The following is a 25,122-nucleotide window of genomic DNA, read 5'->3' as shown; positions in this document are numbered from 1 at the left end:
AGTCAGAACTTCAGAGTTTCATCCAACATCCTCCCATAGAGGAGAGAAGCAGGTGAGCATTTGCAGGAACAACGACAACAAAAAAGATATTGAGTCCATCTCTAACTGTTGATCAGTTAATATATTTACCTCTTCTAAAGCAACCCACAGTATAAGACTGAATCATCTCTTGTGTGAGGTTCTATATTAAAGATCAGATGACTAAGATGAAAAGTTCCAAGAAGAAGTTTATTATCCTTTAATCCTGAATTTAATTTCCTAAATTAAATTCATTTTATGTTGCAGTTCTGAGGTATCAAAAGCTTTTCTTTTCCTGATATTATATATTATCATAATAACAGTATACCATAGGAATTGGAATAAAACGCCAGCTTTCATTTCTTAGGAATATACTGATAGTCACTGAAATTCATTTCTTTGTCTCTATGCTTATTTTATTTTAAAGAATATATATCATCATTAAAAAGAATTGAAAACTGACTTTTTTCAAAAAATAGTTATTTTGTATAATTTTTCTTTTGAAACAGAACCATCACTAAATAGTGATGTTCAGAGTATGTGAGCTAAATGGGATTGCAACACCAATTAAGATTTCATTTTTGAGAGCTAGAATGTTAAACTGGCCTTTTTATTTTATATTTTTATTTTTGGTGAAGAAATGGTTTAAATGGAGTCAAAAAATCATATTTTGTGTCAATGATAGAAAAATCTTAATGGATACCTATTGAATTTTCTTAAATGCAATTTTACTGTTCCTTACTTGGGTATTTCTTTTGGTTAACTTATTGTTTCTGATTACATTTTTTATTTCCACATAATTTTTTCTTTATTCCTGGTAAAAGGACAATAAAATTCAAATATGACATCAGGTGAGACCATATTAAAAAATTACTTTATTGGCAAGGTGTTGGTTTTTTTACTAAAGGTGATTGAATGAAACAGAAGTGGAAATGTGAATTTCTTCTGTTTGAAGATTAGTATAGTTTGCGAGGAAATTAAATTATTCAGGTGCCATCTGTGTATGTTATATATGTATATATATGTTGATATGTGTGCTGATGCATAGATGTGTGTATGTGAATGGAGAGAGAGAGAGAGACAGAGTGAATATTCATTTTTAAGCCTTTATTAAAGTACAAGTTATTGATTTCTTGTGATGCAGCCCTGATAGAGAAAGATCCCAATTGGTAATCAGTGAAAGGCTTGTCTGTGGGACACTTAACTATTTGTCTCACATACCTAAGAGCTGGGTATTTAAGATGCTGGTTTCAGCTTCCATAAGTTAGTTTTCATAAGGAAATGGAATGAGTGCCAATGCTGTCTTTCATGGCTCCAACAAAAACTCTTCAGAGGCACAATTTCAGGAAATTGGAGATGTCTCTGTGTGTGTGTGTGTGTGTGTGTGTGTGTGTAAGTGTGTAATTGACCCCTGGATATACTTTTATTTTTGTATTCTCAGAGATGCCCAAATTTGTCATCTATTTTGACAATTCAAACCTTAAACAATAAAAGTTGGTTCTCTTAGAGTGCGTAAACATTTCTTGTTGGCCAGCTTAGAGCAAGTGGAGTTTAACTGATTTACTAAAAGAGACAGGCACTGACTTTGATGTCACTCTTCATCTGGCCACTCTGTAAAACATCAAGTCCACATCATTTGTGTATGTAGTAGTGGGCTGGGAGTCCAGAGAGGTGACAAATGACCACTGTTGCCTGGGGCCAGCTTTAATCTTCCTAAATTATGACTGTGACCAACTGGTTCTCTTTCTACAATGCTTCAGTGGCTCAGTTCCTGTTGAATTAGTTACAGCCTCATTAGCTGGGTATTCAAGGTCCTCCCACAGCCAATGGCAGCCTGCTTTTTCAGCCAGGTTTCTTCTTGCCCCAGGCAAACCAAATGATTCCATGTGCCCAGGCAGACCTTGTGCTTTTATATAGCACACTACCTCTGTTGCCTTCTCCTCCATTGTCAATGTTTAAGCCTCTCTCTTCTTTTTATATTTAACTAAAAGCTGCCCTTTCCGCAGATACTGATGGTTCTACTGGGAAGCAATCTCTTTCTTCTCCGGAGCTTCATTTCTACCATGTGTGTTATTTTCTACTTTATTATAATCTCACTGCTAAACTTCTCTACTTTTAAACTGCAGACTTTTCAGGACTAGAGCTATTTCTTAAGCATCTTGGTTTTCTTCTTTGGCACACAGCTTACCACTTTGTAGACAGGCAATTTACAGGACAGTAAGTGTGGGACGAGTACGTAATTTGCAGGGCCCACTGGAAAATAAAATTCAGGGCTCCTTTTGCAAAAATTGTGAAAAATTTCAAGACACTGGTGGCATAGTATGAAACCAAGTATAGGGATCTTCTAGTCTTGGGACCTGTGCTATTATACTTGTGAAACTAAGAGTGAGTAAATCATTTCTCCTTCACTTTCCCAGGATAATACTTGCTGCCATTTATTTTGCAAGGCTGTTGAGATGACATAATATTCCCCAAGGAAATGTAGACCTTGTCAAAAACTAAGATGATAAAAATTAATTAAACTTTTCTACCATAACTTCAGAATTTTTTATTGACCTGTTTATTGTTGATTTTAAAATTCTGCTTACCACTCTCACATTATGTAAAAGCTTTAAAATTTTATATAGTTAAGTCAGCCAACTTTTTACTTCATGGTTTCATGTTTAGAAAGACATACTTTATCATAAAAACATAGACTTAATACTTAAATCCTCTGTAGCAGCCTGTGTGTGTGTGCACGTGCGCTTGTGTGTATGCGCATGGCGGGGTGTTTTTCTCTAATATGCTTGCTAAATCTTTCATCTGAATTTTTCTACTATAGATACATATACTTTATAGTTTGTTAAGGAGTTAAAGCAATTGTGACACAATCAGAAAAATTAAAACTCTAGCAGATGGTATTAGAAATCGTCAGAATTCTTCGCAGTGAGGGTCTCTATGGTACATTGGAATGCCTTCCTAATGGAGGACCTTCAAGGGCAGGGAGAGGCTAAAAGAGGAGTGATTCTGTATCACTGCTCATCTCCCCATACCACACTTCTTCACTTTTCTAAATAAGCAGTAAATTTGGAGGGTGAGAAAAGGGGACACATCAGGCATGTAAATGCACAGACAAAATGCAAGGATTTTTCTTTATTATCAAAGTCGGTTTTTATTTTCATTCCAGTGTGCTTACTCATTTTGTAACCACCAGTCATGTGGTCTGGCCTCCTCTTTGCTATTAAACGCCACATCAAACCGTGATTCTGGTTCTTTAATCCTATTTAGTCGTTTCTCTTTTGTGCTTATATTTCACATTCCCTGATGTAAACACAGATGTTCCTATGCAAGCATAGCAAAAAAAAAAAAATATTCAAGAGGCAGTGCTGCTAAGCAAGGTACGATTGCTATAGGTCCAGTAGCGATTTTGTGAGATGCATTTTCCATCTTCTTTGGCTACTGAAAAATGCTGTTGTTTTGCAGATGGATTCTGAAAAATAACTGCCAGAGTTAACTGCCAGAGTTAATTTGTGTTGCTTTTTTCTGAGCGTATTCTCTGTGCTACTGTTGGCACAGACATCTATACCCGGAGGAGCATTAGAATGCAGCTGTGTGACCACTGGGATATGCTTGAAGGAACTGGGTTTTCTGTTGGCCCCAAACTCTGATGATGCTAAACCTCTATTTATCTTAATGCCTCCCTGACAAATCAGAGACACAGCAGGGACTGTTTGGAATTTAAGCTACTCAATCAAGCCTGTCGACCCACAAAAAACCTTTTCTTGATCCACTAAAGAATCTTTTGGTAAGGCAGATATGCTCGCATCATCATTCTGCATAAAACCTTTCCATGACTACTACTCACTCCTAAGATAAAGTAGGTCTTTGGCACTGTCTTCAAAGCCCTGCTTCCTTTGGCTACTGCTGACCTCCCTAGGTTCATCTCACTCTCCTTCTTCTCCTTCCTTGTCTTCTCATTCCCGCTTTGCTCTAGTCACGTGGTGAGCCTTCATTTCCTTATATGCTGTGTTCCCTCCCAATGGAGATCCTCCTAAGAGACTCCTCTCCCTTTGAATGGATGCATTTTCTAGGGTGATCTATGGTGTAGCACCCGGGAAATGGTGTGCCATTATGACAGAAAAAAGAATCTGATCTCTCTCAAAACAATTACAAATTTCTGATTTACCTTCCTTAGGTTGAAAGAGAAATTAATAGTATTAGCCACCAAGTTTCATGTTGTATTCTCAATAAATAGAATTTTAAAGTTTAGGGATTTTGAAGTTCTTTACCTATTTGATTCTCAGCTGACTCTCCAGCCGTTGAGGAATTGGGAGGTATTTTTCAATTTTAAAACTACCAGTCATGTGGTTTGGCCCTCTTTGGGCAGAAGAGTGGATCTTCTCCAGGGATCTCTGATCAGATTCCTGGAAGCTAATTTATAACAAAGCCCAAAGCTAATGGCTCCCTATGAGGGCCGTAGCAGCATCCACATACAAGGTGTCAAGACGAGGAGTGGGCCTTTGGCAAATCATAGAACTACTCTGTTGATTAATCCTTCTGCCCCAGTTTTCTTGTTGAAAGCCGTGGAATACATTTTGATGCTGTGTAAAGGTTCCTTATTCCATATGTCCATTCCTAGGGAGTAAGCCCAAATCTAGTTTGTTATTCCCCCTTATTCTCTAAAACAATAATACTTGTATATACATCTAACATATAATTAAATGTTACTTACATATGCATATTAGAAAAGTAAGTGATTCCTTTATAAAAAAGCAATATGACTTTGTTCTAGAAACTTCATGCTATCCTTTGGATATCAGAATAACCTTCACTGTGGATAATTTCATTTGGGGTTGACTCTATGACTTCAGCCTATATCCCAGACCAACCTTCCTGAAATGTCTCTTTAATTGCTTTACATTTCTCTCATCTGGTAGTTTTGACCACACCTGTCACTAGCAGCGACCTAGCCTACATAATGATGCATCTTCATGTCTGGTCTGATACATCAATAATGATTAAATTTTAGTTTTAGAAAAATCTAAGACAAGATATAGTTTCATCTCTGTGCACATTTTATAGGTGAAGGAATTGAGTCTCCGAGGCCAAAATAAGCTCACGTTCAGTTAGAAACAGAACCTAGAACGCAGGCTTCTGAATTCCCAGTCTGAGTATTCTACCATACCTGGACTCAAGTTCACAGTTGGTTCACAACTTCTAATGAAGCTCTCTATAGTAAACTTAACATGAGGGTGGGTTAGTGGTATTTTCTTTATGCCTCTCCACGAAGGTAACATACTTATATTATTAGTTTGATATTATATAGACTTTTTTCTGTACTCTATATTTTTACTTTAGGCCTGGGGTAATGAAATTTTTAAATGCCTTGCAAGTTTTTCCTTCTCTGATCCAGTTTAAAAACCCCCAAATTTCATTTTCTTATAACTCAATCCACCAGGTCACCTTGTTTCTCAGATTTTTATTGTTTATCATATTTATAAAAACAGGGAGAGATTTAGAGTTCTTTGAGTAGAATACAAACTTGTAAGGGATATGAGAGCTTGCTCATTTCACTAATGAGAGAGCCGAGGCCTAGATCGGTTATGGGAGTTGCCCAAAGTCACATGGATAATTGGTAGTACAGTTAACCCTTGAACAATGTGGAGGTTACGGGCACCAACCCCCATGCACTCAAAAATCTGAGTATAACTTATAGTCAGCACTCTGTATCCATGGTTTCTCCATATCTGCCATTCCACATCCTCAGATTCAACCAACCATGCATCATGAGGCACTCTAGTGTTTATTGTGGAAAAAATTTGCATGAAAGTGGACCCATGCAGATCAAATCCCTGCTGTTCAAGGGTCAACTATATACTGATCCAGCTCTCTGCCCTCAGGTAAAGCTGAAATTCAACTGTCTTTTGTTCAAAACCTCCAGCGTATAACTCAACACGATCTTGACTCAACACATGTTCCAGTGTTTCACAATTCCTCTAGGATATGTTTTAATACTCCTGCTAAGATTGCTATATTGTCCATAGGAAGAGAAAGTAACTGCTTACAGTTGCCCTTGTAAGGTCAGTTTTGAATGACAGATGTGGGGTGGGGTCTGGAAATTGACATTTTTAACAAGTTCTCAGGTGATGCTCATGTTTTTGGTCTGGGGACCACTCTTGGGAATCATTGATCTAGGATATAAGATGAAGGTAGAAAATATATTTCAAATATTTTAAATGTTTGTATGACTTGTTATGAAAAGAGTATTTGTTTAAATTTTGGATTCAGCATCTTATAGGTATATAATCTTAGGCAAGTTTCTTTAAACTGACTCTGTTTCTACAACCAAAAATAGGGTACCCTCCCACAGTGAAGGATTATAATTGGGAATAAACAAAATACGATAATATGAGCAAATGTTTACTGAGTGTGTGCTAAGCAATGTTCAAAACACTTTAGATGTATTAACTTATTTAATCCTCAAGAAAAATCTTTTAACTAAGTACTAACATTTACATTTTACAGATGAGAAAACTGAGGCCAAAGAGTTAAAGTTCCACAGCTAGTTAGGGGTAAAGCCAGTAGCTCCAGAACTGACCATCTAAACTTGGTCGCATACTGCCTCAGTAACTGCTGGATACTCAAATATTAGTTCCCACCCATTGCTGCCCTCCTCAACAAATTTACGTTTACTTTGCCTGGAGATTTGGGTAGTTGACTTTGTCCTTGGTGTATCTGGGTTTCCCATTTACTGTAATTTTTTTCTCTAATAGTGCCTTTTCCCCAAACCTCAGTAATTTTTTCCTTTCTCCCACCCCCGAGGATATGTTCTTAGAAATAAATGCTCTGTAATAGCATGAGAGCTGTCACTTTAAATGGTGATGAATAAAAGTGATGATGTCTTAGAACTGCTTAGGCTCAGTGATGTTTGGAAATCCACCACCTGTATGTCAGCAGGCACCATTATTACTAAAATGGATATTAAATGACCAAGAACTCAGGGTCAGTGTCTTTTGGCATCAGAGGAAAGTGTTTGTGGCTTGAAGCTCCTTTCTACCCTCCTGCCTGGAGCTCTTCAAGCACAGATGGTGGTCTTTAGGCAGGACCTGTCCTTGCTTAGTTAAGCTGAGTTCTGTGAACTTCTTTAAGGAATTGCACTATTTGGACGTTTATTGATGGAGTATCTTTGGTACACTTTAGTCTGAAGAAATCATGATGCTACTTTTTGGGCACAAATTATGTAAGGGACAACAACATAGTCTAATCAACTTGTTGAGATCACATTTGCTGAAAAGCAAAATCACGATCCCACTTTCCCTAGATTTTACAGGGAGAGATGGCAAAAGAAGGTGCATATGAAAATAGTTTTAGGGATTTTAGACCTTTTTTAAAAATTTTCAAAGGATAAGTGACAGACCTTTTAAGCTCTTAAGCTTTGAGCTTTAATAGAGCTTTTCTAGAAGATTGTGAAAACTGCATTAGAATTAAGCTTTGCAAAGCTGGCATAGTTTTAATTTGAAGGCAAATAATGTGACGAATAAAGAGGTACTTTCTCACACCATTTTCAAGTTGGCCTGCTCACAGCCGATTTCATGGTAACGGATCCATTCTCATTAAAGGTGACACAGGAGCAGATAAATGTAAAAGTGGCCATTAATTTCATGTTGTCATCTAGCATTTGCACAAATGTCTCCATACTGATCCTTTTTAAAAAGAAAGACAATGTAATCTGATATTTGCATAATGATATAGTGATTAAAATTATTCATCTACAATGTTTACATATAGGCACACCTCCACATGTGTGACTTCCTTCTAATTCTTGCAAATAATTAATAAGATATCTGATTTATGGTATTTGTGGCTAAAATTGTCCATTTAAGTCAAGTAACGAGTCTTATACAGACAAGTACCGTTTGGCTCTGAGGAAGACAAGGCCCCAGCTAAGGGACTTAGTACATTGATTCATTATACTGCTCCTTCCTGAGTCTAAGCTTGAAAGGATGTGTCCCTTTGGGGATTGTAGGCTGACTTTCCTCCATCATGTTCCTAGGACAGTTTCTCAACACTCTGGGGTTTAAAAAACTAAAGCAGCGTGATAAAGCAGTTTAATATTCCTCCATTTTATTGCTGTAGTTTTGATCCTTATAAATCATTTCTGTAGTGAGGCTTCTTTATTTTTTATTAAAGTATAGTTTATTTACAATACTATATTAGAAGCTTATTTCATTTCTGTATCTTTCATACTGAGGCTACTTACTGTCCCATCTTTTTAAAATGTTTTGTATGCCGATGATTGGTGCATCTGGGAGGGAGTTGTTTTCCATCAGGAGAACTATTCTGTAATGAACAAGTTCAGAAGGGATCCATGAGCTTTTAGGGAAAGTAAGACGGGAGCTCCTTGGATCCCGGCAACCTAGATTTCTCCACTAGATGTAGAAATCTACTTCCCCAGAGCTGGAGAGAAATCTGAGAATCTGGAGTGTGGATGAGGAAACTCTGTTAAGGGACAAAGTATAAACATCCGGGTGATTTAGACAAAGTATGTGTCTCAGCTTGTACGTTTTATCTGTCCTGGGAAGAGGAGAGTACATCAGTTTGTTTAGAAAAAGCATGAATAAGGAGAAGTATGACTCATAGTTTCTGTTTCTAGGGTTTTTGTGTGTGTGTTTTTTTGTTTTTTTGCTTGGAATAAAGTTAGTCATAATTTATTTACCAGTATGACTTTACCAAGGGGACCTCTTAAGCTTAGAATCTGGCTGTTAAGCAGAAAGGGTATCTCCAAACCAGACAGGCCTGCTTTTCTGCTTTGCCTCGGGTGTAGGGAAAGTGCGCTGGAATGGGAGGCCATGAGAGGGAACAGCTGGCATGATGTCTGGTAACGGAAGGATGGGCTGAGTTCTGATCACTCCCCCACAGTGAGAGTTTTCAGAGCAGTGAAGGAGACAAGGGAGGAAACAAGAACAAAACAGCCCCCACCTGCTACTTTATACACATGATCTCACTTACCTTTCATGGGATTCTTTGAGGGAGTTGGCGTTATTCCCATTTTATTGAGGAGGCAACTGGAGTTATGAAAATGATAAGCTTTCCCAACATCACACAGCTGGATTCAAAACCAGACCCACTCCCAAAGTCCTTGTTCTCTTGATCACATCAGGCCAACTTCCTGAAAATGGATAATGTCAGAAGATCAATAGATCAGTATTTATTATTTTTTTATATATAGAAGAAAAGTGCCAATTGGTGAACATATTAAAAAAAAAAAGTCACAAGGATAAATCATGACAAAATTTATTTGGAAATTCATTTCTTGATGCATTTCAACCATTGAAAAAAATTCCTAACATTAATTTGTGTGTAATCATCTATCCATATATGAAAGGAATCTTGAGGTTTTGAAGAGTTATTTAAAAAGAGGGGAGAGGATATTTTTTCTTTGAAATCTTCTGATAAGCATAGTATTTTAAAATTTGTATGTATACAACAAATGATAGAATATTTATGTCAAAGCCTAGGATTCCAATTAAGCAGTGTAACTTCAGTTATTGTATAAATACATAGGGTTTAAAATTATTTAGTACTTTTCAAGAAATTAAATTCTGTTTTCTCAGTTGACTGGATGGGGTCCAATGGGTAAACATTGCATTCCATGTTTGGAAACAACTCCTTAAGTCCTCCGGTCTGTTGTGCAAACAGAGATAAATTAAAGTTGCCTCAGAGGATGGATTTGTTTGTTTTATTTTTTGAAAGAAATTAAATCCATGAGTAAATTTAACACAGACATGGCCAAGATTTAAGGAAATACAAGAAACATATTAAAATTCAAGGACTTTAGTTGCAGGGAATTCTGAATTCTTAAAAATTTCATCTCTTTTGGTCATATGCACTCTAAACTCTGTATACTTAGAAGTAGCATTCTTTGTTGAAATTATGTCCTGGTGTTAGAGACAGGGAAGTTATAGGGAATGAGAGATTTCTGTTGTTATTGTTAATCTATATTCCAATATCGTCTGGATAAAAATATGAAAACATACTATAAGACTATCCAACAGATAAGTCTGAAAAGTAGCTAAACCCTAACCAGCAAGAAGTTATTGGCTCATCTTTTAGTAAAGCTAGTGAATATTATTCTAAATGGCGTTAAGCCAACCTTCCTTCCTCCCTTCCTCCTTCCCTTTCTCCCTCCTTTTCTTCCTCTTCCCTTTCTTCTTTGCTTCCCACCTTTCTCCTATTCTTCCTCTCCTCCTCCTCCTCCTTTTTTTCCCTCAATAAATAATTGCATTCAGATGTAGAAGTAGTCAGTAGCTTCTTACGGGTAAAGTTTTGGTACAAACAAGTTGTGATCAAAAGGGTAGATTAAAACCAATATATTCTGCTATGTTAAAAATAATAAATTCATATTTTAAGTACTTTTAGACACTTAATACAAAAGGTGAAGAGTGTGCTAAGTATTTAGTAGTAATGATAGGACCACTTGGCAAAATGAAGAATTCTATATTGGATGTGTAGAATTAGCCCAAATGAGGTTTTGTTACCTATATAAACACATAAAAGTGACCTTTTGGATTGAATAAGAAATAAGATGAATCTATGAAAATTGGAGTCTACTCTAGGAAAACAATTTTCATTCATTTAGCCTAGTTTAAGGATGTATTGTCTCCCTAATGACAGCTCACTCAGTCTTCACTCTTGATGACTTAAGCTCTGATTCTCAGAATTCTAATGGCTAGTTAATTAGGCTCTCTAGCACTAAGTTATTTTTACTTCAATTTGAAGCTCTCTAATAAGACAAGAGAGATGCTGTTTGAGTAAAAAAAAAAAAAATATCAAGCATTTTAGAAAAGAGAGAATTTTTCTATCACTAATAATTTTTTTTAACATCTTTATTAGAGTATACTTGCTTTACAATGGTGTGTTAGTTTCTGCTTTATAACAAAGTGAATCAGTTATACATATACATATGTCCCCATATCTTCCCTCTTGCATCTCCCTCCCTCCCACACTCCCTATCCCACCCCTCTAGGTAGTCATAAAGCACCGAGCTGATCTCCCTGTGCTATGCGGCTGCTTCCCACTATCTGTTTTACATTTGGTAGTGTATATATGTCCATGCCACTCTCTCACTTCGTCCCAACTTACCCTTCCTCCTCCCCATATCCTCAAGTCCATTCTCTAGTAGGTCTGCATCTTTATTCCCGTCTTGCCCCTGGGTTCTTCTGACCTTTTTTTTTCTTTTCTTTTTTTAGATTCCATATATATGTGTTAGCATACTGTATTTGTTTTTCTCTTTCTGACTTACTTCACTCTGTATGACAGTCTCTAGGTCCATCCACCTCACTACAAATAACTCAGTTTCGTTCCTTTTTTTTTTTTTAACATCTTTATTAGAGTATACTTGCTTTACAATGGTGTGTTAATTTCTGCTTTATAACAAAGTGAATCAGTTATCATTTACATATGTCCCCATATCTCTTCCCTCTTGCATCTCCCTCCCTCCCACCCTCCCTATCCCACCCTCCCTATCCCACCCCTCTAGGTGGTCACAAAGCACCGAGCTGATCTCCCTGTGCTATGCAGCTGCTTCCCACTAACTATCTGTTTTACATTTGGTAGTGTATATATGTCCATGCCACTCTCTCACTTCGTCCCAACTTAACCTTCCCCCTCCCCGTGTCCTCAAGTCCATTCTCTACGTCTGTGTCTTTTTTCCTGCCCTGCCCCTAGGTTCTTCAGAACCATTTTTTTTTTTTTTAGATTCCATATATATGTGTTAGCATACGGTATTTGTTTTTCTCTTTCTGACTTACTTCACTCGGTATGACAGTCTCTAGCTCCATCCACCTCGCTACAAATAACTCAATTTTGTTTCTTTTTAGGGCTGAGTAATATTCCATTGTATATATGTGCCACATCTTCTTTATCCATTCATCTGTCGATGGACACTTAGGTTGTTTCTATGCCCTAGTTATTGTAAATAGAGCTGCAATGAACATTGTGGTACATGACTTTTTTTTTTTTTTTTAATCAGTCATCAATTTTATACACATCAGTGTCTACGTGTCAATCCCAATCGCCCAATTCAGCACACCACCATCCCCACCCCACTGTGGTTTTCCCCCCTTGGTGTCCATACATTTGTTCTCTACATCTGTGTCTCAACTTCTGCCCTGCAAACCGGTTCATCTGTACCATTTTTCTAGGTTCCACACACATGCGTTAATATACGATATTTGTTTTTCTCTTTCTGACTTACTTCACTCTGTACGACAGTCTCTAGATCCATCCACGTCTCAACAAATGACTCAATTTTGTTCCTTTTTATGGCTGAGTAATATTCCATTGTATATATGTGCCACATCATCCTTATCCATTCATCTGTTGATGGACACTTAGGTTGCTTCCATGTCCTGGCTATTGTAAATAGAGCTGCAATGAAAAATTTGGTACATGACTCTTTTTGAATTATGGTTTTCTCAGGGTAAATGCTCAGTAGTTGGATTGCTGGGTCATATGGTAGTTCTATTTTTAGTTTCTTAAGGAACCTCCATACTGTTCTCCATAGTGGCTGTATCAATTTACATTCCCACCAACAGTGCAAGAGGGTTCCCTTTCTCCACACCCTCTCCAGCATTTATTGTTTGTAGATTTTTTGATGATGGCCATTCTGACCGGTGTGAGATGATATCTCATTATAGTTTTGATTTGCATTTCTCTAATGATTAATGATGTTGAGCATCCTTTCATGTGTTTGTTGGCAATCTGTATATCTTCTTTGGAGAAATGTCTATTTAGGTCTTCTGCCCATTTTTGGATTGGGTTGTTTTTTTTTTTTGATATTGAGCTGCATGAGTTGCTTGTATGTTTTGGAGATTAATCCTTTGTCAGTTGCTTCATTTGCAAATATTTTCTCCCATTCTGAGGGTTGTCTTTTGGTCTTGTTTATGGTTTCCTTTGCTGTTCAAAAGCTTTGAAGTTTCATTAGGTCCCATTTGTTTGTTTTTATTTCCATTTCTCTAGAAGATGGGTCAAAAAGGATCTTGCTGTGATTTATGTCACATAGTGTTCTACCTATGTTTCCTCTAAGAGCTTGAAGGTGTCTGGCCTTACATTTAGATCTTTAATCCATTTTGAGTTTATTTTTGTGTATGGTGTTAGGAAGTGTTCTAATTTCATTCTTTTACATGTAGCTGTCCAGTTTTCCCAGCACCACTTATTGAAGAAGCTGTCTTTTCTCCATTGTATATTCTTGCCTCCTTTATCAAAGATAAGGTGACCATATGTACGTGGGTTTATCTCTGGGCTTTCTATCTTGTTCCATTGATCTATATTTCTGTTTTTGTGCCAGTACCATACTGTCTTGATGACTGTAGCTTTGTAGTATAGTCTGAAGTCAGGGAGTCTGATTCCTCCAGCTCCGTTTTTTCCCTCAAGACTGCTTTGGCTATTCGGGGTCTTTTGTGTCTCCGTACAAATTTTGAGATGATTTGTTCTAGTTCTGTAAAAAAATGCCATTGGTAATTTGATAGTGATTGCATTGAATATGTAGGTTGCTTTGCGTAGTATAGTCATTTTCACAATGTTGATTCTTCCAATCCAAGAACATGGTATATCTCTCCATCTGTTGGTATCACCTTTAATTTCTTTCATCAGTGTCTTATACTTTTCTGCATACAGGTCTTTTCTCTCCCTAGGTAGGTTTATTCCTAGGTATTTTATTCTTTTTGTTGCAATGGTAAATGGGAGTTTTTCCATAATTTCACTTTCAGATTTTTCATTATTAGTGTATAGGAATGCAAGAGATTTCTGTGCATTAATTTTGTATCCTGCAACTTTACCAAATTCATTGATTGGCTCTAGTAGTTTTCTGGTGGCATTTTTAGGATTCTCTATGTATAGTATCATGTCATCTGCAAACAGTGACAGTGTTACTTCTTCTTTTCCAATTTGTATTCCTTTTATTTCTTTTTCTTCTCTGATTGCCGTGGCTAGGACTTTCCAAAACTATGTTGAATAATAGTGGTGAGAGTGGACATCCTTGTCTTGTTCCTGATCTTAGAGGAAATGCTTTCAGTTTTTCACCATTGAGAATGATGTTTGCTGTGGGTTTTTCGTATATGGCCTTTATTATGTTGAGGTAGGTTCCCGCTATGCCCACTTTCTGGAGAGCTTTTATCATAAATGGGTGTTGAATTTTGTCAAAAGCTTTTTCTGCATCTAATGAGATGCTCATATGGTTTTTCTTCTTCAATTTGTTAATATGGTGTATCACATTGATTGATTTGCGTATATTGAAGAATCCTTGCATCCCTGGGATAAATCCCACTTGATCGTGGTGTATGATCCTTTTAATGTGTTGTTGGATTCTGTTTGCTAGTATTTTGTTGAGGATTTTTGCATCTATATTCATCCATGATATTGGTCTGTAATTTTCTTTTTTTGTAGTATGTTTGTCTGGTTTTGGTATCAGGGTGATGGTGGCCTCATAGAATGAGTTTGGGAGTGTTCCTTCCTCTGCAATTTTTTGGAAGAGTTTGATAAGGATGGGTGTTAACTCTTCTCTAAATGTTTGATAGAATTCACCTGTGAAGCCATCTGGTCCTGGACTTTTGTTTGTTGGAAGATTTTTAATCACAGTTTCAATTTCATTACTTGTGATTGGTCTGTTCATATTTTCTGTTTCTTCCTGGTTCAGTCTTGGAAGATTATACCTTTCTAAGAATTTGTCCATTTCTTCCAGGTTGTCCATTTTATTGGCATAGAGTTGCTTGTAGTAGTCTCTTAGGATGCTTTGTATTTCTGTAGTGTCTGTTGTAACTTCTCCTTTTTCATTTCTAATTTTATTGATTTGAGTCCTCTCCCTCTTTTCTTGATGAGGCTGGCTAATGGTTTATCAATTTTGTTTATCTTCTCAAAGAACCAGCTTTTAGTTTTATTGATCTTTGCTATTGTTTTCTTTGTTTCTATTTCATTTATTTGTGCTCTGATCTTTATGATTTCTTTCCTTCTGCTAACTTTGGGTTTTGTTTGTTCTTTCTCTAGTTCCTTTAGGTGTCAGGTTAGATTGTTTACTTGAGATTTTTCTTGTTTCTTGAGGTAGGCTTGTATAGCTGTAAACTTCCCTCTTAGAACTGCTTTTGCTGCATGCCATAGGTTTTGGATCGTCATGTTTTCATTGTCGTTTGTCTCTAGGTTTTTTTTGATTTCCTCTTTGATTTCTTCAGTGATCTCTTGGTTATTTAGTAATGCATTTTTTAGCCTCCATGTGTTTGTGTTTCTTATTTTATTTCCCCTGTGAATGATTTCTAATCTCACAACGTTGTGGTCAGAAAAGATGCTTGATATGATTTCAATTTTCTTAAATTTACTGAGGCTTGATTTGTGACCCAAGATGTGATCTATCCTGGAGAATGTTCCCTGCGCACTTGAGAAGAAAGTGTAATCTGCTGTTTTTGGATGGAACGTCCTATAAATATCAATTAAATCTATCTGGTCTATTGTGTCATTTAAAGCTTCTGTTTCCTTATTTATTTTCATTTTGGATGATCTGTCCATTGGTGTAAGTGAGGTGTTAAAGTTCCCTACTATTATTTTGTTACTGTCGATTTCCTCTTTTATATCTGTTAGCAGTATTTGTGGGGAGGAAGGTGATCTCCTCGTCTTACTCTTCTGCCATCTTGAAGCTCCTCCCACTAATAATTATGCTTCATAGCTCTTATTAAATTGCTCTGGCATCTCAAAGTACATGATTAACTTCTTTAAATAGTGTTTTTTTTCCTATATAAACTTAACAAGACCTGATTATATTTTATCATACTTTTCTCTCTTCCAAGTAAACAGAGGATTCCTTTCAGAAAATTTTATAACTTGTCAATAAAGAAATAAAGTGAAAGTGCCTTTTTATTTTTAGATTAATGCCCTAACCGAAGATGAAAACTTAATTTCCTTCTTTGGACATATAAGGACTCTTTGAAAAGACCCTAGCCCACTCCAAATGTAGTGGACTGAGGTTCTAGTGCATATTACTCTTCCTTTTCTGAAAAGTGGCAGACTTTATTCATACTTCAGGTTCTTAGGCTCAAATTAGGACAGAATTATTCAAAGCAGATTTTAGAATTAACAAATATACAGTAAAACTATAGAATTAGACCTGGAGTACTTCAGGACTCTGTGGCTGACATTATTTTTCTGATCTTTTTGTCTGAGCCACATGTTTGATCTCGCTTATTGAAGCTCTAGTTGTTTACTCTGTGGAAATCCCAGCATCCATAAGTCCCTTCAAAACTAGCTTTGTCATCAAGCTCCATCATGTCCATGTTTCTGTATACCTTGCTATCTTTTTTCACCAACCTGCCTGTATCCCTGTCCTGGTGTTGCCTGGCTCGTCTGTTGCTGCCATCAACACCCATTAATTTGGTCTCTCCGTAATTAGTTGAAGTTGAGTGCAATAAAGTAAACAGGTAGTGTTTTGGGATGACAGAAAAAACAATATGGTCTAGGGGAGTAAGTGGGCCTGAGGTTGAAATGGGATGTTGATGAAGGAGCCGAATGCAAACCAGGGAAATAAGTCAGTAGTCTCCCAGCACACAGGGACAGATCTGGAGTTTATGTGAAGCTGAAGGTCTGTGCTTAGGAGAGAATCAGTGAATGAACCACACTGGAATATCATTTTAGCTAAAGATTTTGATATATCAGGAAAAAGCCATAACTTGGGGAGAGCTGAAGTTGAGAATAAATTCATAAGCACTGAGAATTAAAGGCATCATAATCGTGAAAATTTGAGGCATAGGAGATAGCTTTATATGGATTTCAAATACCTTTTAAAAATATAGCTTTTCTAAATTATTTCATTTTAACTGTTATAGATTAATAAAATAAAGCATATTTTATAAAAATTCTAAAAAATGAGAGAGAAAATTGTTACTTTCCAAAAAGATACCTGCTGTCAGCATTTGAGGATTTTACTTATATTTTTCTATTCATGTGAAAGCTTTACCTAATTGTGCTCATGATGTGTACACAGTTTTTAATGTTGTTGTTAATGTAACATTACATCTTTCCATGTTATTTAATATTAAATCTTTCCACACTCTTCTTTGCCGTCATATACTGTCAAACATTGACTTCTCTACTTGAGATTAAAGGACTCTTAGTTCTGGGCTTCCCTGGTGGTGCAGTGGTTAAGAATCTTCCTGCCAATGCAGGGGACACAGGTTTGAGCCCTGGTCCAGGAAGATCCCACATGCCACGGAGCAACTAAGCCCGTGCTCCACAACTACTGAGCCTGTGCTCTAGAGCCCGTGTGCCACAACTACTGAAGCCTGTGTGCCTAGAGCCAGTGCTCTGCAACAAGAGAAGCCACTACAATGAGAAGCCCGCGCACGGCAACGAAGAGTAGCCCCCGCTCGCCGCAACTAGAGAAAGCCCACGTGCAGCAATGAAGACCCAATGCAGCCAAAAATAAAAACAAATAAATAAATAAACTTAAGAGAAAAAAAAAAAAGGACTCTTGGTTCTGTGAGACCAGGGTATAGGGTAGATGTAATAAGAAAGAGCCTTAGAATGTAGGTAACACAACTTCAACCTACTTATGTGCACTTGCTGTGAATTCCGAGCACGTGCTAATCATACTGCCCTTGGACAGTGGAGAATGGTTAGTGTCAGTAAAAGATCCTGGAGAGGAGTGAGACTGATATGCAGCTTTAAAAAGGAAAGCTTGTGGGTTGGTCTTAAGCGTTCTTTTCATGTTGGGTTTTCAGATGTGTGAAGAAGGTTTCCACAGATCCTCTGTACTTTGATGGGAGAAAAAATTAAGTTAGACACTTCCTAATTTGGGTATAACATTTAAAAAGCATTTTTTATTGCAATATACCACATGTACTATAATGTGCACAAATCTTAAGAGTAAAAATCAATGCATGCTTATCTATTTATATGCCCATGTAACCAAGATCAAGTTACAGTATGTTTTCAGGTCCTTGGAAAGCTCTTCTGTGTGCTTCCCAGTTAATCTCCTCTGTCAAAGATGACCATTATTCTGAGCTTGACCATCATTGATTAGTTTTGCCTGTCTTTCGACTTTATGTGAATGGAATCATATAGTATGTACTCTTCTGTGGCTGGCTTATTTTGCTTAACATTATGTCTGAGAGAGCTATCTCTTCTGTTGTGTGTATCAGTAGTTCATTCTTTTTTTATTGCTCTATATAAATATGCCACAATTTGTCCATTTTAATGACAATGGTCATTTGAGTTCTTTCCAGTTTTGAACTTTTGTAAATAAAGCTACTGGAAGCTTTCTTTCTTTTTCTTTTTTTTTTTTTTTTTCCTGAAAGCTTTCTTGACCAAAGACACCAAAAGTGTCTTTTGGTGAGTACCTGCCTTCATTTCTCATGAGTGTATTCCTTGGGATAAAATTTCTGAGCCATAGAGAAGACATATTTAACTTTTATAGATAGTGCCATATAATTCTCTAAACTGGCTGAGTCAATTTATACTCCCACCAACAATAAGAAGGTGTATTCCAGATCCTTGCCAACATTTCATATTAAAAATTTTTCAAAATTTTATTTGGCTAAAACATTTTAATAAAATAGAATATCAGTCTCCAAATCACTTTGAGTGCATATCTTAACATTTTTTAGCATACTGCCACACACACACACACACACACACACACACACACACACACACACACACATACACATAGTATACATTCCTTTATAAATGAATACAGGTACTTCTGAACTAAAGCATACAGAAAATAAGATTTTTTGGAAGGTGAAATTAAAATAAATAGAACTAGTAATATTCCTTTCATCGGCCCCATCGATTGTTACACAGTTTTTGCAAGAAGACCTGCGTTGTAAGGATCATAATGAAATCAGTGATTGCAGATGGAATGACTCTACCATCTTGCACAAAAGCCTGTCCCTGGGTGCCCTGGGTGCTACCAGTTTCTCCTGGTCCAGCTTTAGAGGGCAAACTAAACTAGATTAGACTGAAGTTTTCTTAGGTCTAGAATCAAAATATAGAAAAGATTTTTGGGGCTGATGATTGTGAGTCATTCCAGTGTAGCCGGCCTCTCGTGTCTTCTCTGGTGCTGTGCAAGCTAGCGTACCCTCCCCAGAGGACGACTTTAAGGCATGCGTGCGGGCCTGCAGTGTAGACCATTTTTTTGTCCCATGTTTACTTTGCTTGTAGTTGAGTTTTCCTTGGCTACTGGTGGTCCTTCTTAACTGGTGGTTCTCAAAGTATGCTATGGGTATCCCTGGGCATCCCCGACAATCTAGGGGGATCCATGAGGTCAAAACTATTTTCCTAAAACTATTTTCCTGGGCTTCCCTGGTGGCGCCGTGGTTGGGAATCTGCCTGCCAATTCAGGGGACACGGGTTTGAGCCCTGGTCTAGGAACATCCCACATGCTGCGGAGCAACTAAGCCCATGCGCCACAACTACTGTGCCTGCGCTCTAGAGCCCGCGAGCCACAGCTACTGAAACCCACGCGCCTAAAGCCCGTGCTCCGCAACAAGAGAAGCCACCACAGTGAGAAGCCCGCACACTGCAAGGGTGAGTAGCCCCTGCTTGCCGCAGCTAGAGACAGTCCGAGCACAGCAACGAAGACCCAGCACAGCCAGAAATGAATAAATTAAATAATTTTTTTAAAACCCTATTTTCCTAGTTATACTAAGGTGTTATTTGCTTTTTTCATTCTCATTCTCTCACAAGGGTACAGTGGGGTTTTCCAGAGGCAAAAATAGCTAATGGAATATATGCTGATATATTTTTGTGTTAGAATTTTTTTTAAAAATTTATGATCTAATATGGTAAATATAGTTATAACCCATATAAACAAAAATTATTTGGAGTCCTTAGTAATTTTTAAAAGTTGTAAAGGGGGCTTGAGACCAAAAACATTGAGAACCACTCTTTTAAATTAAAACCAGATAAAATGAGGACAAAAACTCTAGTATTTATTAGAAATATCCTTTCTAGTACTAGCATATGAAAGTAAAATATGTTATCTTAAGGAGAAAAGCTAGTACCAAAGCCTCACTAAAAGATGAAATGTATTTTTCACTCTTAGTAAAGTTATTAAGAGGCTGATTGTTATGGGGAAGAAAAAATTTTTTTCAGTTTTCTATAGCTTTGTAGTGTATTTCAGATAAAAGTGGGCTTTACTTATGTCTTTCACTGCACTTTTAAGTTAATATTCTTTTTTAAAATTTGGAAACTTTTGAACAGATAGTAGTTTTCTTGTGGATAGATCCATGCTTATAGAAAAGAAAAGGGAATTTATTAAACAATAAATTCTATCCATTTCTTCTGTATAATATGCAGGCTGAAACTAACAACAATGGAATCACCTTTGAATACAAAGTGATAACCTTAAACAAGTAGCTAAGTTCAAACCCAGACAGCTAATTTTTTAATAAATTTATATATTTTTATTTATTTTATTTTTGGCCACATTGGGTCTTCGTTGCTGCACGCAGGCTTTTCTCTGGTTGCAGAGAGTGGGACTACTCCTCGTTGTGGTGCACAGGCTTCTCATTGCAGTGGCTTCTCTTGTTGTGGCGCATGGGCTTCAGTAGTTGTGGCACACGGGCTCAGTAGTTTTGGCTCAAGGGCTCTAGAGCACAGGCTCAGTAGTTGTGGCGCACGGGCTTAGTTGCTCCACGGCATGTGGGATCTTCCCGGACCAGGACTTGAACCTATGTCCCCTGCATTGGCAGGCATATTCTTAACTACTGCGCCACCAAGGAAGCCCAGCTAGTTTTAACATAAGCCATGAGGCTTCCAAATTTTCTCAGTAGAAGGTCCTTTCTCCTGTCTTCATATCCAATATATTAAATTTGAGTGTATCTCTCTACTCAACAGTATCAATTCTTGGCACTTCTGACACATGTCAGAGAATCCATCCATGAATTTACTTTATCTAGAAATTGTTGAACGTTTCCTGAAACATTTTGTTGGAGAGAGACAGGTTAAGGCTCAGTGTTGGTTATTCTTTGTGTTCTAAATTCTGTCTTGGAATAGTTACAGCATCAATGTGTAGCATGTTTGGACTATGTTAGCATTCCATAGAAATGTTAAAATGCTTTAAATATCCCTTCTCTAATTTTTATAAGGATTGCATTCAGATAAATTGTTGGTTATATTATCCAGAATTTTTTTATCCATGTGATAAGTTCCCTCGAAGATTCAGTGCTGTCAGCATTTGTCATGTCTCCTGATGAGCACGAATACTTTATTCAGATATTGAGAACTACATTTCCATTATTTCCTTGGTTGAGAGAAATTAAGTTCTAAATCTAATGCTCAATTAGAGTAAATTTAATGCCAGAAGTCCTGTGTGCATTTTTTCTCCCTTGAAAAATTTGATTTTGATATTTTAGATTTTCTTTCTCTAGTTTTATTTGTGTTTTGAGATTTTAAATTGTTCCCTGTCTTTTGTGGATATAAGCATAGCTTAAATCAAATACATAAGTAATTGTTCATATCAGTGCATTCGTGTGTAACTTGATTGTGAATGTCAAGGTGTTTCAACATTTGGAATTATTTGAGTTGCAGTTTTAGTTTGGAAAGAAGACTTTTTCTCAAGTCTTTGGAACTTTAATCTATACTGTATAGTAACATAATTTTTCCTCATTAATGGTTTTCAATCTTTCCTTTTCACTCCAACCCACAAAAGATGGCTGACTTTGATTTTTAAGAATAGGTTGCTATAGCCATGATCTCGGTTATTAATGTTGTAAATAGCTAGGTGTGAGTGGGACATAGACCCACAGTTTTTGTATGGCATAGAAATTAATGAGGCAAAGTAAACACAGACCAACTAGGTGGTTTTAGATTTTGTAAATCGAGTTACACCTGCATGATTTTTGTCGTATTCAGTTTCTGCCATGCTCTTTCCCCCTTTCTGTTGTTCAGTCTTTGATAATCAGAGGAGTAATGAGGCAAGACCAAAAAGACTTTACTATAAACATTTTAAAACAAGTGCATTAAGAAAAAAATACGGTATTTGTTCTAACCAGACAAGAAAACCAAGATGGAATTTAACATTGAATTTTCACTGAGGAACTGAGATAAGAGCATTTTAGAAAAAGGGACAGCCTAAGCAAAAGAACAGAGCTGGAAAAATTGAGACAGTTGATGATGTCTTTAGAACGTCAGCCTGTGGTCTGCTCTGCCCTTCTCCCTTGGCTGCAATGGCTGCCTGACCCATTTCTCCCTACCCCCAGCCTGCCAAATTCCTACTCTAATGTTTCTCCCTGGAAATTTCAAAGTGAATCATCTGATCTTAATTTGGTAGGTGATAGGAAGAGATTAAAAGTTTTTGAGCAGGTGTCAGGGTTTTAGTTATGCATTCCTAAAATTAGTCTAGAAGAAGTGTGTAGGAAGGGTTGAAGTATGGAGAAAACAGGAGACAAAGGTGGGGATGATCCATCATCAAGGCTCAAAACGGTCCCATTTTTGAAATCTCAAGATTGAAATCCCCAAGTCTGACCCTCATTTGTGATTTCCCAGCATTTGGATGAAGAATGAGAAATAAGAGAGGAAAGAAGAAGCAGGTGGTTTCCATGAACTCAAGACAGTAAACAAGACAGTAAACTTGAAAACAGATGCCCTTTCAAGGGTACAATTCTAGAAGTGTAGTAAAGGGTGGGTAACGAGGGAAAGCTGTGTTTTTAGGAACAATCATGAATTATCCATCTCATCATCTCTTTCTTGGATGAGTTTACCAAGCTAACAGTTGGAGAAAATGCAGTAGACACCACGGATTAGACCGTGGTGGTGCATTTAACATCTGTGATGTTGTAGGTAAGATGGAACAATTTAGGCCAAATATGAAGATAGTCCCATAGCACACCACTCTAAATGCAGCTTTTAAAAATTCCAACAAAAGAAACTAATAGCTTCCTATAATAAACCAATATAATACTCCCTGGCCCCTACCGCATGTGTAAATTCTTGAGATTCTGTTTTAATAAAATATGTGGCAAAAAAAAAGATTCATTGAACTGTTCCCTCTGGGAACCAAGAGTCTTTCAATTAAATGCAGCTAGTCCTGCAGGCGTTTGTAGAAGTGCTGATGAAGGTTCAGCTCACAGCAAAAACTTTCAATTTTAGTAGTTTTCTTTGTACCTAGTCCTTCAAAAATGACCTAAAACCAAGACCCATTAAATGTTCATATCAGCTGGATGAACTCCCAGGCCTTTCTCATTTGGAAAACGGTGATTGCTACATAAAATAAATGTCCGTGAGTGGCTTCTGTGTCACTGGGAAAGGGATTCCTTCCAGAAAAAAGGAACCAAGAGAGCCAGGGTCCTTGCTTCCCAGGAAGAGAACAAAGAGGAAGAAAGGAAAGTGTTCTTTCTTAATACTCTCCACCTGTTATTAATCATCAAAAAGAGAAATTGGGGTATTTATGAAGTCACTTTCATCTTATTAAAACATAGTAAAATGGATAGGATGAAAAGGAATTCCACTCTTTCTATTGCTTGCAAGAAAAGATTAATTGAACAAACTTGCAGTAACAAGTTTAGTTTCCCCCGAGGAGAAAATAAACCACAACAGTGGTGTTTGAGAGACAGCTGCTATATGGTACAATCCATTAACACTAAGGGAAATAATTTTTTTAGTGATGACTGATGAATTATTTTAACTTATTTATAAACATTAAGGCTTCTGCTAAGTAGAGCAGAATTTTCTAAAATATTCAAGGCAAAGAAAAACAACAAAATCCTATTCGTTGATTATCTCAGCATTCAGATTTTTGCCCTAATTATTTAATTTCCTTGATTCTATAGAACAATTTCCATACGTACTCACCAACTGACATTATGAAAAATCCTTGCAAGATTCAATATCATTTATTTCTGCAGTATTTTTGGCTAAATGTCATTCATAAAGAGAGCTAAATTGAATATAACATCTAACTTTCATAAACATTAATCAGAGCTAAATATCAGTAATAACTCGCTTAAGCTTTTGGACCTGGAGTTGTTCTGTGAAACATGTGATTGTCTTATTTGAGGATCTTTTAGTGGAGAAAAGATAATACTGTTTTTGATACTCTTAATTGCTAGAGGTAGTGATTCACTAAATTTCGTCTTGGGCTTATTAACACATGGGTCTGTATGCATTTCATCACTGAACTGCAGTGACTAATATTCCTAGAGAACTAAAATAGAAGACCCCATATTAAGACATAAAGGTAGGCCACGATGATTCTGCATAAGTAGTTATATATTTTTTAAAATATATTTATTTTTCACTGCCATATTATTTACTTTCTAGCTGGAAAAGTGCCATTTATGGAATAAGAGACTGCTTCTCATAACTTCTGTCTTTTTGAACACTGAACTTTTCCATTTTCCTTCTAATTTCTGGAAGAAAGTTTGGAATCAAATTATCACATCTGATTAGACAACAAGATACTTGAAGGATCACAGGTTTTCTCTGGGTCCCTGAGAAACTTTTTGTTTGTGATGATAAGAGCTTGTAAAATGACAGTGATGTCAGACACTGAGGCTGTGGGTAACTGCATTTCATCATATAGAGAAGATATATCTGAATTATTGGAAAACTCAGTGATAACTTCTCATTTTACTTATACTGAAAATGTTGCATATGCACATTTTTAGTATCTGTAGATAGAATAAATGGCAGCAAGGTGTCAAAGTGGCTCAAATTTCAACATAGTTTAGAAGCCTTGATTTCTAAAATTTTTACTCTAGTTGACCTTCACATATTATACGAGGAATTATTATTCTTCAACAGATAAGTATATTTCATAATTCATACATGAAAAGATCAGAAACATTTTAACATATTGATTATGGTTTCTTGACAAAGAAGCTATTTGGCTGGTTCTTTGGTGCTGGGGCTTGTCTCCAGACAGATGGAGTTCTCCTTGCCTTACTGAGTAGATAGGGCACAGAATTCAAAACTGTTAGAAAATTACTTGCTAATGGCAAGGGGAGGAAGAGCCTTTACAGAAGCAAAATGGTGATTACTACTTTATATAAAGTATTAAAATTAACATCACTAATAGTGGGACAACTTGACATCTTATGGCTCTTGATGTGATGCAGTACGAAGTACATGGCATTATCTGTG

General features: G+C 36.8%; 1 protein-coding gene across 2 annotated transcripts in view; it reads left to right on the top strand.

Moving 5' to 3' along the window:
- Positions 1–25,122, top strand: part of PRKG1 (protein kinase cGMP-dependent 1) — a 1,237,939-nt gene that overhangs the window by 787,363 nt on the left and 425,454 nt on the right. The gene's annotated exons all lie outside the window — the stretch shown is intronic.

The sequence above is a fragment of the Balaenoptera borealis genome (assembly GCF_965194805.1).
Source record: "Balaenoptera borealis genome assembly, chromosome: 10".
In the NCBI taxonomy this organism is placed as follows: Eukaryota; Metazoa; Chordata; class Mammalia; order Artiodactyla; family Balaenopteridae; genus Balaenoptera; species Balaenoptera borealis.
Note: the sequence above shows the minus strand (reverse complement) of the source record. Positions and strands in the feature narration are given on the sequence as shown.